The 15,096-nt window shown below is 42.2% G+C and overlaps 1 protein-coding gene across 3 annotated transcripts in view; it reads right to left on the reverse strand.

Annotated features, from left to right (window-relative positions):
* The window catches only part of fam131bb (family with sequence similarity 131 member Bb), a 44,435-nt gene that overhangs the window by 12,726 nt on the left and 16,613 nt on the right, over positions 1-15,096 (reverse strand). The gene's annotated exons all lie outside the window — the stretch shown is intronic.

A 15,096-nucleotide genomic window follows, 5' to 3' on the forward strand; every position in this document is an offset into this window, starting at 1 on the left:
TGCTGCAAATCCACCTTTATGCTATAAACTGTGAGAGACTATGAGTACGAGGGAAGCGTTCCTGGAATAAGGAAGCAGGATCAGCTGATGGTCAACCCCCAAACTGCAGAAATATTTAAACAACGCAAGAGAGGGTGCTACATTTATATTCAAGCGCTACTTTCTCTATTAAAAATGAACCCTGTGTGACCTCAGAAGAATAATTCGGGTGTGTTTGATTTTTGGCACTGTGGAGTGCGGTGTGAGGTGGTTACTTATGGGCTGATATCAGTTAGAGAGAGAGATGTCACATTTTCCGCCTGGGCGGGAGAGAGTGTCCCAGATTTCTTCCCCTTCTGGGTTAAAAATCTGCCCTGCAAACACAAACTGTACATGAACATGTATGCACACCCACATATATCGGGCCTACAGCAACATACAGTACACAGGGCACACACGATACCACTCCCTCCCTAACCATGTTTCTCTCCCTTTCTTCCACTTTCTCAGTCTCTCCCTTCTGCATCTTTCAGCCTTGTTTGGCCAATAAATAGATTAGCATCCCCCCCCCCTACATGAGTCACAATATGGCTCAAGAGTTTTCTGGACTGCTGGACTGCAGCAGTAGGCTACAAACTACCATTGGGAAGCCCTCCAGCATTTGCACAGCAATGGACCAGAAACATTAAGTACAGTTTGTGTACCTTTGTAGCTGTATGCATATATTCTAGTATAAGTGCCTCATTACAGATTACATCAAAGCAAGTGCTATTTGTGAAGTGAGCCATGAGGGTTTGGATTCCTATACCATGCTGTGATTAGTTGTTTATAGTTCTTGGAATATCTGCATATATCATGGCTCAGTAGTCATTATCGAGCATCTCAGTGGTTACGCTCTGAATTTCTGCACCCAGGGAAGGTGAGGCTTTTGAGCTCTCAGCAGCACAGTAAGCGAATGCGTGATTCTGCTTCTGAGGAGGCAGGCAGGCAGGATCCCTCCTTGAGGAAACAGCATCAACAACAGAGCACATGACCAGAGCTCTGAGCCAGCTTTTCTTCCCCTGGTGCTCTCCCCCCCCACCCCCTGCGGTCATAGGGGAGCCAGGCTTAGCTCAACAGTGGAGAAGGAGCGAGAAGGAGTCACGGAGGGAGGGCAGGGAGAGAAAAAAAAGAGGAAGCTGCTAGCGCGGCCGTGTGTAACAAGCGACCAAAGATCTGCAGCGGCTGCACCGTCAACTCCGGCTCTGACTGTAGTGGCTTGACGGATCCCGCTGAAGTGGGAAGCATTTGAGAGTCATCTGTCTTTTTGTACTCCCAGTGCCCTGCAGCAATGAGCGCAGAGGAACCAGGGGGCTTGGTGCTTGTTTACCATGACAGCTGCAGTAAGGCTGGTTGTCACGATGGGGCACCGGTTTGGGTAGCAGCCCTCTTGCAGGGATATGCGCAGATGTTGGTGACTGAGCTCCAGAGTTCAGCTGACAGCTGAGGACCAGAGCCCAGATGGTTGGGAGAGTTTGGGCTAAGTGTGTCTCGGGACATAATCCACACATATGCAGGGGCATGACTTGGCATTGACTTGGTGAAATGACATTTCCAATCTACATGCCCCTGTCATTGGCAGACCTGACACACCTCATTAAACTTTGCATGCATGAATGTGGCTGCCACCCTGTGCAGATCTTTATCACTGATACAGGGTAAATAGGTTGCAGCAGTCATCACTGCACTGACTGTCGTATCTAAAAATTCTACAGCGTTTAGTATCTTAGCTCAGGCAGCTGCAGCCCACTACCATCAACACAATAATTTCCATAAACATCCTAATGGAATCAATAATGAATATTTAGACCAGAAATGGAAGAAGTGCTTTATTGTAATCTGTTTGGATAAAGGGATGAAAACCTTCAGAGGCAGGGGAAGTCAACCAGTTACGTGTAGCCTACAGCAGACATCACGTTGTATGCAGGAAAGCTTTATTTTCTTGCTCCTTAGCTTTCAAAGGAGTCTTCCCATCTTTGAGAACAAGGCCTTTCTCTTTATCATCACTGATGTGGCAGGTAGCTACAGATAACACTAAGACAACCAGCATAGATGCACACTAATGGAGTGTTTTCCACAAATGCACATAGATTCACACACACTCACACATACAAACACAAACATACATGGATCAAATTGTAGAGATGAAATTCTCTCTTTCACGGCATTATGTTTCAATTTCATAACACTCTGTGACTATTCTGAGTGAGTTACATTGATTACAGCAACGCCTGCCATCATGTTCCCACACACAGGCCTCTCATTTCTGATCTTCCACATACAGGATGAAAATGATATGTGCAAGGGCAAGCACACACACACACACACACACACACACACACACACACACACACACACACACACACACACACACACACACACACACACACACACACACACACACACACACACACACACACATTTTAATCAGCTGCCCTCCCATAAGGCTTGTTACCTGGCATCATGTGACAACGCAAACCATTTAGCACACAGTCGAGAATATGACACAGAGGCGCTAACATAAATCTGTAGGTGGAGACCCTATGCTGCTTTATGTGCCACATTGGAGTCCTTGGTTGTAAACATACACACGCACACACACACACACACACACACACACACACACACACACACACACAGACACATGCTGACACACCCACACAGGTAAGGGTCATCAGATCCCCCTTGTCTCTGAAGCACTACATCACTGAGCCATTCACCTTGAATGTGTTCATGTGTGCAAGGCTTTTCCAACCTGGACAGGAGCCAATCAATCAGCCTCCATCTCAGCTGGCCTGATTTGCCAGTTTACAGGCTGACTGCAAACTGGCAAACGCAGGACACGGTATCAGTTGTTGACTGAGTGTTTGTGAAGGCACGGTGTTAGTGGGGGTGTTTTAAATTGAATGACAGGGAATCCCTCTATGTAATGCGGCGTCAAAAAGAGTGAAGCAACGGTGGCGCCTACGTGCATATAAATATAGCAGCAAGAGCGTGATCATATGCATCCATGCATAAACACATACATACATACATACATACATACATACATACATACATACATACATACATACATACATACATACATACATACATACATACATACATACATACATACATACATACACATAAGCATGAGGACACTCAAGCTGGGTACTGTTTGTATTATTTTTCTATTAGCTGTAAGATGCTAAAATTATAAATTTTTTCAGTATCTTGAGTTGAGCTGCCAACTCTCAATCTATTAGTTGACTAATGGGTTGTTTGATCTTCGTCAGTTAAGATCTCTTATTCTCTGATCTTTCGATTTGTCGTTTTGTATGCTTTTTTTCATGCTGAAAGACTTATTTACAAAAGAAACTATAAGCACAACTCTGGTAAACAAAAGATTTAAATTGGTGCTTTTTTGCGCTTCTTTGTGGAGAAACAAAGTTTTGCAGATCCATTGATTAAATCAACTAATCGATTAGTCACCAAAATTGTATGAGTGGTACAGTCGACTAAGAATTTATTTGGTTGAACCATAACGTTGAGAAATAGAAACCTGGTTTTCTATAAATAAACATGATAAACATTTAATAAAAGAAATCAAAGATAAATGTTTTCCAAACACAAGCTGTCTAAAATAAGCAACATTTTGATACAAGTCAGGGACTTTCTGTTCAAATAACAAGAAACAAGATAATGAATATGACCAAACATTTGAAGCCAGCTTCTTAACACTTGATTCTTAAGATACTCTGTGCTACAAACACAAGTCAGTAGATACATAAATAAACACATAGACAAACACAAACAGAAGCGTCTGTTAGTGCTTATTGTTCAGTAAGTGGTGTGGCTAACCTAGAGAGAGCGAATAGAGAGTCTGCCTAGAAACAGCACAGGTGAGAGTTGTCATAATGTCACACATTCATATCTATAATTTCACCACTGCAGTCTGACCCATAGCAGTTATCCTCATGCTGCAAACAATGCCCTAAATTATAGAGTGATTAATGGTTCCAACACTCACAGGTATAGGGCGGCCTGGTAACTGGATACGGAATAAGTCTTCTGATGTGCAGTTTTTAGCACATTCATAGCTAATAGTCTTATTAACAAGACATGTAGACATGTGATCAACATCATGGTGCTGTAACAGAATTACTAACTCTGTGTTTGGCAGCAATGTGCTCTCGATGAATATATAAGCTGTGTACTGCACACACAAGCTGAGTCACTGACTCTAGTTATTTTGCTGTAAATCTCATTGCCTTTTCCTCGCTGATGGGGGGGAAGGATAATGTGCACTCCCATCGACTGCTTCTCAAGGCCTTTTGCTCTCTGAAGGGGTGATGGATGCAGACAAGTCATATACTGTACACCACTGTGTCTTCACCTGAACAAGTAACAGCGGTGGTGAGGGGCAGCTCGGCTATAGCAGATGTTTAAAGGATTGGTTTAAAACATAACCCAACACAGTTTAAAACTGCTTAAGCACTGCAAAAACACTTCATCACCAAGAATATTTGTCTAATTACTAGTCAAAATATTTCACAACACAGTCACATAACAAGTAACATTTCAGTGAGACATAGGGACTTGTTTATAGACAGTGGATCTTAAATATCTTGTGAAAAAATACTACTTTTTTTGCGTTACAAGCTTATTATGACACACAACCTTCTAATACTAGTGGAATATGTCTAAAAAAATTGTTTCTTGCTTTCAATATATCATTTTATCTTAAAAGGGGTACATTTCATTTTGATCAATGACAGATTTGTATTTGCTGATTACAAGCAAAAACACCTTGTATTAATTGCGTTTTTGTGGCTTTTATGAGTTGAAAGTGAACAAACCCTGGTATTTATGTCAGCCCTCATTTTCAACCGCAAACTCATCACAACTACCCTCACTGCCTGCAGGAATCAATGTCTGCAACATTTGCCAGGATGCTATTTCTTTGGCCAAAATTTTTTTTATGTCAGAGGTTTTCTGTTTAAAAAAAATCTAAACTGCCAGACCTCTAATAAACAGTGATATGTAGGTTAAAGTCTTGTCCATTCGGGGCAAAACGTTCCTATAAGTATTACTCCTACTAAAAAGATGTCATCATAGTTTCTTCTGTGTCACATCCAAAACAATGGAAACTGTCCTTCCTCACCCTTCTGGACGTATAAAACAGAGCCATGATGTTTGCCATACTACAGCAGTGTGAGGGTACTAACAGATATCACTGACCACGGAGCGCACTCTCAGATATGATGGAGCTGGGAGAGATGGAGTTACCGGAGGGCAGACAGATCCATCAGGGCTACTCCCGTACAGAGGCAGACCCAGTCCTGCTGCTCCTCCTGTTGATCTTTGCTTGGCAGCGTGGATTGCAGTTGAGAAGGCCGATCAATAGCACACACTGAAGCCATTCTCGCCCAGGATAAACACAACCACGCCTCTAGACTGCTGCTGATTCTGATGCTCACAGCCTCTGGCACACAAGTTGTTTGGGAAACGCCTAATCCTCCTTCTCTTAAGAACTGTTTATTTACATTTTCATGTTAGATTACAGTGCACACGGCTAGGCATAACAAGTAGACATACGATCTCTACCACTTGTGTCTAAACAGTGTACTTGAGATGTGTACTTCTTCATATTCTCCTTTGTCCCAGCTCTTCATCACTTATCCCTGATCAGGAACTGCTTTTACTGGAGCAACCCTTATTGAAATCTTGAGCCTCTCTGATCACTTGTATAAAAACAAGCATTAGTATTCAGGTGGCTCCCAATCAGATTAATGTGGCAGCTTTCAAAAGCCCTCTATCCTCTTCAATCACGTTCTTTCCAGCAACTGGAGTCTCCCTGGCTTTGCAAGGTCTCCTGTCTTGACCTGAGTGTTGACAGAGGATCCCAACCTTCCCTCCTGCTCTGCGATGTGTCAAATACTGTTATCTGCACGGCCTGAGCGTCTGCAACACTGTTCCTTCTGTATTCAGTTCACACCTGTCTTCATAACTGTGTCATGTACTATAGTACTTCTATTATAGATATATTTAAAATCCTCTTCATAAGAATTTATGTTTAGTCAAAAAAAAGGGGGGGGAGACTTGCAGAAGCACAGTTGAGATCCTATATTGTAACCTGGCTTTGACATTCATGACCCCTGGAAAGGTTATGCACTTTTCAGAGAGGCGTTAAATATGTGTTGTCAGACTGCTGCTCTACCACAAATATGTTTAAGAGCCTCTATGTGCTAAGTGATTCATTCATATTTAACACCAAAGGACCTCTGTGTTTATTTTTACCTTTTTAGCATGATTCATGCTACATGCTTTTAGACATGCAGGACCTGACTGTGCGCTGCAACATATTTGAACTATATTCATGCAAACAACTCAAAGATGACTATTAATACAACCCCTCCCAGTCTTTCCTCACTTAGCAGCTGTCCTTAACATGTCATCTATGGGTTTTTCCAGGAGGGTCCTCACCTGAAAGCTATCGTCAATCCCCTACACCCTCGCCTGCACGTATTTGCCCCTCCCTCTCCCCCCTCTCTCCATCGCCATCCGTCCGTCTCCCCTCCTCCCTGCCTGCCTGCCTGCCTGCCTGCCTGCGCTGAAATTCTTTCTCTGCTGCTCGTTTCTTTATCCCCCTCTGTCCCTATCACACGTGAAAATAATAACAAAGCCCCTGACAAAGGCATTATCCCTTGTCTCTGTTTTTCTCTCTTTCTCCAAGCAATACCGCCCTGTAAATAAGCACTATCACAGCGTTTCCCCTCTCCCGCCTCCCTCTCCTCTCCACCCCTCTCTGCCTCCTACTCACGCGCATATACATACTGCCAAACAGCATCATAAATCAAGGGATGGGAGGGAGGGAGGGGAGTAGGGGTTTGGGGGATGCAACCACACACACACACACACACACACACACACACACACACACAGTAGCACATTTTAACACATATTGTCTGTGACATCTTGCCTGTTTTCTGTGTATACAGCTTCTGTGACCGGAACTCTACAACTTGCTTATACACAGCACTGAAAGAGAAGTGAACCCCTCACACACACACACACACAACACACACACACACACACACACACACACACACACACACACACACACACACACACACACACACACACACACACACACACACACACACACACACACACACACACACATATATACAAAGCTTGTCCATATGTAGCCTCCACACAAACCCTCACTCCTGCAAGACACCCATCCTCCTCCTCATCCTTCCCCCTCTCTCCCCCACCCCCACCCCCACCCAAACCCCCCTCTAGTCCGCAATGAGCGAGGGAAGAGAAGCGGGGCTTACTCAGTGTCCTGGAGCCGATGCATCCCATGGTGTATTCACAAAGGCCCTGGATACAAGCGAGGAAGTGTTACCCAGACACCGTGCATTCTCCCTCTTCCTCCTGTGACTCTCTCGTTCTGTCGGCTCTAGCTTCTTTTTCTTGCTCTCCTGTGCTCTCTCTTTTTCTCTCTCCCTCCTGCGCTTGCTCGATCACCCTCTCTCTCTCTCTCCCTCTCTTTTTCTCTCTCTCTCTCTCTCTCTCTCTCCCTCTCTCTCTCTCTCTCTCCCCTCTGCTCTCTCTCTCTCTCCGGTGCAGTGTCTTAGAAGAGATCCGGTTAGTAAGTCAGTATGCCTGGAGGTAAGAGATTATGACTAAATAAAGATGCGAAGAGGCATTATTAGCATTATTTAAACAGATTTGTTTTTTAAATAACAGGAATCTCTATCACCAAAATGTTACCTGTAGTAGGAGATATCCAATCCAATCCAATTTCAAGCCATTAATACATTTACCTAAAAAAATTGACTTATTAGGACTCACATCGACAATATGATTTGGTCATTTGTAAATGAGACAGATCAAAACAACCACAGGTAATGTAACGAGAGGTTACAACAATCAGATTGACTGAGTGTGTATTGGGTTGCCACTACAAGATCAATAGCACAGTGCCGGGCTGCCATTGTTGTAGATATCTCTGCACTGCCGTAATATTGTTGAGCTAAAATGGGGGATTCTCTCTCTCTGTCTCCCTCTCCTGTGTGCACTCAGCCTAACAATGTGCTGCAGCGGTTTCCTCTCTCCTCTCTCCATCTTTCTCTCAATCACCTCCTCCCTCACACCCAAAAAAATGCATGCACATACACTAATATTAAACAATCCTGAAAAAAAAAGAAAAAAGCTGAGGGTTTCCTTTTCAGTCATGCCGCTGCTTCAGTCTCCACCTCTTTCTATGTCGTCTCTCAGTATCGATCCGCCCCTCAGACATCTCTGCACCTATTTCTTGCTTTCTATTCACTCTGAGTCACATCCCCACGTCCTCCTCTATTCCCTCCTTTTGTGTTTGCTCCCCTTGCCTCCTCTCCTTTCTCTCACCCATATCATCTACCCAGTGAAAATTAGAGGAGTAGCTTTTTCCATACATATCTTTCTCTCTCTCATTTGACTTATATCTGTAACACCACCACACCTACACCTTCCACCTTCATTCTAAATCCCTCTGCCTTGCTTCAGTTTCATATCAACACCTGCTCTCTTCTCTATTTGCCTTATACCTTCCTGTCTTTCTTTCTCTTTTTACTCCTTTTCCGTCTGGGAAGCCCTCTGCCCCTCTCTCTTTGCTGACTACAACATCATGTGTGCTGTTTTTATACGTGTTTGCCCACTAAATGACGCAGGGGGCATTCTGGACAGCGAAGGATTGTGTGTGTGTGTGTGTGTGTGTGTGTGTGTGTGTGTGTGTGTGTGTGTGTGTGTGTGTGTGTGTGTGTGTGTGTGTGTGTGTGTGTGTGTGTGTGTGTGTGTGTGTGTGTGTGTGTGTGTGTGTGTGTGTGTGTGTGTGTTTGCGTGTGTGGTCACTCTTGTTTTGTTGACTTTACGGACAATTGGGGCGCAGAAGAAGAGGACAGATGGAGGGACAGAGACACAAAGACATGGGCAGATGGGGGGAGTGATGGGAAGGAAAGCAAAGAACAGTTGAGTCATGTGCGGGAGAGGTGTGGGGATGATGCTGTGTGGAAAAAATAAATAAATTAGCACTCCAGAATGGACGGAAGAAAAAGACAACAATCTAATCAGTTTAAGAATTAAATAGATACATAAAAAGAGATGCAGGGGCATGAACGTGATATAGCAATAAAGGCAAAGCCAGGTATAACAAACCATACATAGTCCAGCTATTGCCTGCACTGTGGGTTTATATATAGATGTGTGTTAGCTCTTGCAAACCTGGTTTGGAAACAAAAAAATACTCCCCTTGATGTGTGTAATTGCAGACTGAGTATATTGTCTTCGACCCCATCTCTCCCGCTCTGGCTCTCAATTCCCCCTCCATCTGCCCATCACTCTTTGCAAATCACTGTCTGGAAGTCTCTATAATCCTTCAGTCAGTCTCTCTTTTTGCATGACGCCTCACTGCAATTCTTGCTTTTTTTGTATCTATCATGCTTTACCTGTTGTTCCTTGTCAACACAATTCATATTTGTCTCTCGTTTTCTTTGCCCATTTTTTCTGTATCTAAGGTAGAACGTATTTAACCCTTTGCACAAACTATGACAGTCGTTTGGAGACAAATATTCGATGGTTCCAGTTTAAAAAATTGACTGCTTTTGGTTTTTAACTAATGGTCAAAACAAAACAAGACATTTTATGATGTGACCTTGATCGTGACCTCCATTTTCCCCAATTTAATAGACTAGTGATTAATTGATAAACTGAGGACAACATCCTAATAATGAAAATAATTGTAAGTTGCAGCCCGATCACACACACACACACACACACACACTCACTCACATGAATGAAAATATATAACACCTGTGACAAAGTGATGATCTACGATATGGATCGTCAATGTGGAACAAGGTCAACCACAGAGGGAAGAAATTCTTGACACTAATCTCACTCATGATACATGGGCCATTTGCATTGCTCCTTCTCACCGTCTTTGTCTGCTAATTTCCAAATCTCTCTCACACACACACACACACACACACACACACACACACACACACACACACACACACACACACACACACACACACACACACACACACACACACACACACACACACACACACACACACACACACACACACTCACACACATTTCTACACCAGTGCTAACAAAGCATGTTCAGCGACATGAAACCGCCTTGCAACACATGACACAGACGACTTCTATCGCGTTCCTGTCAGCACGTCTCTTGTTTTCCTATCTGGGTCGATGTTGCACTGAATTCTAATGCAGCAGTCCCTGTTTAATATTATCTCATATCACCTCATCATCAGTGACTTTCATGTACCTGTCACTATCTGTCTATCAGCTCCTGGCTGTTCTGTAGGTTGCACCGCGAGGATAATAAATAACATCTTTAATACTGTCTCGTTCAAGAATGCCCTTCATGTTTCCAAAGTCATTCCTAAGGTTTTAAAACACAAGCACAGAGTGTATAAAATAAAGTCTCCGTGACGTCACTCAAAGGATTCTGAAGAGCCGGTGTGAAGCTCAAAGGGAGTTTCTCCTGTCATCTTGGCAGTGACAACAGCCTAACTCGCAACTAATCAGAAAATGGGCAAAGATTTAGGTTCTTCATCACAAACAGAATTAGAGAAATACATCTAAAAAAGATAACACAAAATATATCCAACAAATATGTATATTTCAATGTTTTTAGATGTTGATAAACAAATGTACTTTCTACAAGATTGAACAATATCATTTTTAATTTGTCCGTTTATCGTTGCCTATATTGTACTGAATTTTGGAAAGACTGTGAGAACTATATATTGTGCAAAAAAAACAGTTTATGCTCTACTGTTAACCTTTTTATCTCAATAAAGACATTTTATATACTTAAGGCTCTTAACTCAACCCCATCTTTTATTGATGGATTTCTTGTATTACAAGAAATCCGGTAACTAAACGATAAATCTCTAAGTAACTAAAATTTACTTGGATGTTTGTTTGAAGAAGTCTGTCACATACATTTTATTACCATTTTTATTTATCTTTTTATTCATGTTTTTATTTGTATTAATAATATTATAATGAATAACAATAATATTACTAATATTTCTACAAATAATAATAATGATATTATTATTTGTAGAAGTACTTAATTATGTCAATGCCTTAAAAATCAGTCTCCTTGTAGAATTGACTGAACAGGGAAATTAGATGGAGACCAAAACTGTTTTATGTACTATGTAAACATGTTTATTTCTACTTTTAAATTGGGCATTGTAACATGGCGGTCTAAGGAGATTGAGTTGCTTTTAAAGCCAGCATAAAGTGGACATTAGAAGAACTGCAGTTCTCGGCACTTCCACATGTAATTCATTTATCAGCACCGGAGGTTGCCGTTTGGCTCAGACTGGTTAAAGTCCTCTAAAAGACGCAATTTTCCCATCGTCCTTCACCTCACTGCCCACCGCTCACCACACATCCTTGTATTTGATAAGTGCTCTGCTGAACCAAACTGCTGCTGGTGTGTTACTGTATGTGTTAATTGGAACCACATGTTACACATCTGCCCCCAAGGAGCCACCAACTAAGTTGCACAAGAATGTGTGCGTGTGTGTGTGTGTGTGTGTGTGTGTGTGTGTGTGTGTGTGTGTGTGTGTGTGTGTGTGTGTGTGTGAGTGTGAGTGTGTAGGGGAGGAAGGGAAAGGACCCTGTGTATCTGACAGCCAGCTTGCATTAAATTTCACCTATGAAGAAAGGGAGAAAATATGTGTGAGGAAGGAGAGGTGAGTAGGGGGAAGGAGAAAAAGGAAAGAAAGATGAAGGGGGAGAGGAGGATTGGGGGAATTCTGTGTGGTGTGTTTTTGAGGAGGGAGGGGGCATAGGAGGTGGGTGGGGAGGAGGGAGTGATGTAAACGTTGCTATAAAAAGAGGCAGCCTCTAATAAGGTGTTCTCTAATGACTGTGCTTATGTGATTAGCTTTGTTTTAGCCAGAGAGATTTTTTTGTGTGCTTTATTAGTTGATGCTTTGGGCTGGCAGTTCACCATTTCTATCTTGAATTCTTCAGCGCACACATAGTTATATATTTATGCATGTGCATGCGTGGGTGGCATTGAGTCTCTGCGCTCTGAATGTGTGTTTGTGCACTCCAGCTCTTACACAAGGCAAACCTTGCATACGAGGAGCTCCCAACTCTTCTCTATTATTTACAATTCTCCTTCCTGTTCTCCTGCAATCACCCTACATTCCCTCTTGCTCCAATCCTCCTCGTCTAGACCACCACCACTTCTGCACCGTTTATCCCCAGTGATGCTTCTGTTTTATAGCTTCTCATGGGTCCATTCTGTTCCACAAACCTATCAGTCTCTTTCAGAGTCATGTCAAAATCTAAACACTAAGCTCTCTCGCTGATGTGGACTTGTTTGCTGTCAAGAGATTCTGAATCTTCTTCCCTCAAGGCATTTTAGACTGGCTGTGCACGCCACAGTAATGTATATCCTGACACTTGCTGGGGGAACTGGAGTACTGCAGTCTCACACTGGCTTTGACTGGGAGCCAGTTTGGCACCAGAGAGGTTTTTCCACTGGATGCTGAGTGAAGAGACCATGTTCTGTCTCAGGTTTGCAGGTTCTAGTCCTGTCTAAAAAAATGCTTGGAATTTCTCCTTGATGGCTTAATGGTTTTTGCTTTGTGGGCACCGCTATCTACTGCCCTTTGTAGGCTACGTTTTATATGTATATACTTCGTGGGAGAGGATGCTACATTACAACATCCTTCATTTATTCTACATGTGGAATTTGGGAAAGCTCTTTCTTGCACTCTACCTGGATTTTTATTTAATTTCACACTTTTGTGGGAAAACACAATGGGGAAAATCATTGGTCATATCTTAAAGAATATCCAAGACAGTTTTAGAAAATATCTTAATGTGTTGACTGAAATTGTATGGAAATGACATGGAGGACTCCCCTCTCTCTACAGCGATATCATTTTTTTTAAAGGAACAGCTGGATTCCCCATGAAAAGTCACATACAGTCTTGGAGAGGAATACAAGACCTTATATAACAGGGTGGTGGAAATGTTATTACAAAATGCAGCAGTCTTTGTCTTATTATATTATATTAAAAACTCTGTTTGTAGTTATTTGTGGTGTCTTTTTTGTTATTGTTGTGTATGTGAAGGGTCTGAAGTAGTGCCTGTTTATCCGTTTGTTTTTTCTTAAAATTTGAAAGCTTAAAGATAAAGATTTGTGGGTGGAACATATATCAACGGAGGACAAGTGGCGAGCAATACGAACTTATAATTCTGTAACTGCTCAGATAGAGCAAAAATAATTGATATATATATGCCTTTAAAATGTATCTCCAAACATTTACCTTGTATTCAAATGGCTTTCAACTTTTTCTTTGTTGAGAAAATAAGTGTGGAGAGAGAGAGAGGCAGAGAGACAGAGAGAGAGAGTCGGAAATGATCCAAGATCAGGATATTAACTAACTGAGGTATTATGAGGCAGGTAGTGACTCATATGAGCAGTGGGAGGTGGAGAGGGAGGAGCGGAAGGAAAGATGGGAAGGGACACAAAAGTGCAGCGTTTGGAGGGCAGTGAGGAATGGAGAGATCCGGGGGGAGAAAAGTGTTAAAAAAACATGCAGCATGAAGCAGAGAGAGAAGGAGAAATATGGCACTTTAGAGAAGGAGGGGGATAGGAACTGTTCATTCCAAGGTTTGGCTGCATTCCAGGCTGTCTGGCTCTGATTTCGACGGCCTCCTGTTTTCCTATTTTTTTTTTTGCTCTTACCTCCAGACTGACTGGACCCTGAAGCTGCCTTCTCCCTGCCTGATCCAAACCTTCTAAAAATGCAGTCTCCATGGCACCAGCCGCTGTTTGCAGCTGGCTGAAAACAGGCAGAATAGCGTTACACATGGTTCATTTCAGCTTCCTCACACCCGTCAGTCAGAAAGCAATGTGTGAACTAGCTGGAATTTGGAACGGCAAACAATCGTTGACCTCCGCTCGCATGCCACCTGCCTGAGAGCCGGCAAAGCCAGGATGGGTTGCACTTTTTTTCCACCAGCACAACACCAGAGTTGCTGTGGAAATCTCTGAGTGGAAACATATTTTGTCCCAGTGGAAGTGGGGATAGACTTGAAACATTCCTTGTGGGACAATGGGCTATCAAAGACCCCAATGACCACTCCCTGTAGTTAAGTTCACGGACATGAATCAGGCAGCAACAGGTTACACAACGGCCACTTCAGAGGTCTGCATGGAGGAGATCTCTGCCTACCGTTTCACAACCTGAATTAAGAGCGATTCTGCTCTGACTCATCCTGAATGTCAAAAAGGGATCTGAAAGTTGGTGCCATGTATCATGTGCGAAATGAGTCAGAATAAAAAAGATGTTCACAAAAATCCACTTTAAAATGTTATTAATGTCTATAGCAAAGATAAGACATGGAAAATGTTTACCACTAGTATGAGATAACTGCAATATTTTCTAATGTTTTTCCTGCTTCAGAATTATCTACACATATGTAACAAATCCCTATTTTTATTATTGATTGAACAGCACAACCCCAAACAAACCCCAATTTGCTTGTTTTGTCCGTGCGACACATAACGATATTCACAAAAACTATCATATGAGATAGTGAAAAGCAGCAGATTCTCAAAACTGAGATGCTGAAACCACCAAAGTTTCGGAATACTTGCTTGAAAACTTACTTTAAGTTATTCAAATAGTTGATTTTTTCTTTTGATTAACTTATCAACATATCATTTAAGCACAGAACAGGTACAAGCGTGACTTGATTCTAGTAAAATCTTTAATTATGTTGATTAGGATTAGGAAGAGGTTAAACATTCTCTCTCTCTCTCTCTCTATTGGATTTTTACTGTACCTGTCTTATTCAAATCTAAATTTTAAATAACAATAATATTTTCCAAATGTTGCATTTGCAAATGTGATAATAAATGCAAATTTATGATAGTAAATTCATGGTTAAAAGTACTCAATAATAGACATTTTATGAGAGATTTATTGCGTTGTAAAAGCAATGGCTAAACCTGAAAGTGATAAGACTTGA

This window comes from Anoplopoma fimbria, chromosome 20 (assembly GCF_027596085.1).
Source record: "Anoplopoma fimbria isolate UVic2021 breed Golden Eagle Sablefish chromosome 20, Afim_UVic_2022, whole genome shotgun sequence".
In the NCBI taxonomy this organism is placed as follows: Eukaryota; Metazoa; Chordata; class Actinopteri; order Perciformes; family Anoplopomatidae; genus Anoplopoma; species Anoplopoma fimbria.